This window comes from Urtica dioica, chromosome 4 (assembly GCF_054948205.1).
Source record: "Urtica dioica subsp. dioica isolate 48M chromosome 4, U.dioica_male_clone48M_v1_H2, whole genome shotgun sequence".
In the NCBI taxonomy this organism is placed as follows: Eukaryota; Viridiplantae; Streptophyta; class Magnoliopsida; order Rosales; family Urticaceae; genus Urtica; species Urtica dioica.
Genome location: NC_142759.1, coordinates 45,582,728 through 45,585,467, shown reverse-complemented (window position 1 = coordinate 45,585,467; position 2,740 = coordinate 45,582,728).

The following is a 2,740-nucleotide window of genomic DNA, read 5'->3' as shown; positions in this document are numbered from 1 at the left end:
TTTACACATATTTAATTATCCAACAATAAATATAAAGTTTATTTACTTGATCTGGCAACAAATAAACAGCTTTACTAAAAATATTTATTTAATTCCAAAAATACCATTTTTGGAATTAATTGCTGTCAATCATTATTACAACAAGTGAGATTATAATAATAATACATACTATCATATTAACGTTCTTATCCGCCTTTATCGAAGCAAAATCAGAGACAATGGACCTAGTAGTAGAAGCTTAACAATCTCGATAAAAGATAAAATATTCATTTTTCTTTTCTAATCGAATTGTCTAGTCCCTTACAATACTCCGATGCGGAGGGTGATGCATATAAAGGACTTCAACAATGCGTTGAACCCGTCAATGGCTGAGGTCAGCATTAGCCTCTCGAATCCCAGATATCGCTTTTGCTTTGACTTTCTTATGATCAAATACACGCCAAGTATGGTGTTTTATTCGATTTTTAGTCCTCCGTACATGCTCTGATTTAATTTATGCTTTGTAGGTGGATCGGTTACTACTTTCATCTGAACAAAAGTCAAACAGAGTTTTGGTCAGCTGATGATGGAGTTGCTCCTGATCATCGGTCAACAAATGCATTCACGAGGTACAGAAATGTAAGCTAATTTTTTTGGAAAGAGTTTGTTGACTTTGGCAATTAGAAATTTTAATTTGGATTCATCAGGAGCCCCAGGGTAATTGCGAAGACCCGTGGCTTACCTAATACAATACCAATTAATTGTTCGATGCATTTCTCTAATAATTCTCCCCATATTGAAAGACAAATACAAATTCTAATTATACTATATTAACCCTTTAAATATATGTTATTATTGAATTTCCCTGGTATATAATATCCTAACACGTTTCCTTCACTATTATTGAAGTTATATGGCTTTATGAGGATTGTATCAGCTTTATCTTTCTTAGGCTGTAAGTTAAGTCGTTTATGTAAGGAATATTGCCCCACTTGATGATAATAAACATGAATGATTGCTGAATTGGATAATAAGTTTATTTTATTAACATCATATGATTAGTGGGTTGAGTTCTAAAATCAAAATCAATAACAACTATCTTCCATAGCCTCCGCATTAAACTAAATTGCGTGTTGGACACCTGAGTTCGAACGGTGAGCTAAAACATGGTATTATGCATCAATATTCATGTGTTGAAACCCCGGAACAAAATTATGTCGTTGAAAGAAAACACCAGCATTTATTGAATGTTTCTCGTGCTTTGTTTTTTTAGTCATACATCCCTATTGTTTTTTGGTCTGATTGTGTTCTAACAGCCACCTATATTATCAGCAGAACACCTATTCAACCTCTGAATCATATATCTCCTTTTGAAGCATTGTTTCATAAAGAGGTGGATTATCAATTTATGAGAGTTTTTGGTTTTTTGGCTTTTGCCACAACTTTGAGAGCACAGAGGACAAAGTTCCAGCCACGAGCTAGACAATGTGTCTTCATTGGTTATAGTCATGGTGTTAAGGGTTATAAACTCTTTGATATCAACACCAAAGAGGTTTTCTTAATCTAGAAATGTTGTTTTTCACGAAAATGAATTTCCTTTCTATTCTCTTTATACTAACCATCCTGTTGCAGATCCTTTTGAGAATGTAGTACTTCCTACATCACATCATCATGTGGAATCTGATGATGTTGATAATCAAATCAAATTACCTACAGATCAAGCTAAAGAGGATGTTTCTCAGCAACAGCTTCCTTCATCCACAAGTAAGATGATCATTTGGATTCACCACCTCTAAAAAGATCATCTCGTGCAATTCAGACTCCGACTTATTTACAAGATTATCATTGCAACCTAATGGAAGATGACTCAGGTCCAAGTTTTCATTCTAAGCGCACCATTGATAAAGTCATTAATTATGATCATTTATCTATTTCTTTTAGAAAGTTTGTGTTATCTGTCTCAGCTAATTACACTCCAAGCTACTACCATCAAGCGGTCAAGCATGAAAAATGGAGGCTAGCTATGGCTGAGGAGCTACGAGCAATGGAGGCTAACAAAACTCGGTCGATCATTCCACTACCTTGTCATGCAAAAGCGATAGGATGTCGATGGGTCTACACCGACAAGCTGAATGCATATGGCTCTCTTGCTATACATAAAGCCAGATTAATAGCCAAAGGATATACACAGAAGGAAGGTGTTGATTACATTGACACGTTCTCACCAGTGGAAAAACTGGTGACAGTCAAGCTTCTCTTTGCCTTATGTGCTTCACAGCGTTGGCATATGGCTCAGTTAGACATTCAGAATGCCTTTCTGAATGGAGATCTTCTTGAAGAAGTCTTTATGGAGATACCATTGGGAGTATGCAAACTCCACAAGTCCATCTATGGATTGAAGCAAGCCTCGAGGCAATGGAATCTCAAGTTCACGTAGTCTATTATTCAAGGTGGTTTTCAGCAGTTGAAGTCAGACTACAGTCTTTTTACAAGAGGTCAAGGCTCAACCTTCGTGGAGATTCTTCTGTATGTTGATGACATCATAGTTGATGGTCCAAATGCAACTATGATTGGGGAGGTCAAGACTCTTTTGAAATCTAGGTTCATGCTACGAGATCTTGGGGTGTTGAGTATTTCTTAGGTTTGGAAATTTCCTATTCCAAATCAGGGATCACAGTCAATCAACGTCACTATGCCATGCAATTGCTTGAAGACTTTGGGTTTTTAGAGTCCAAACCAGTTTACATGCCTATGAAGCCGA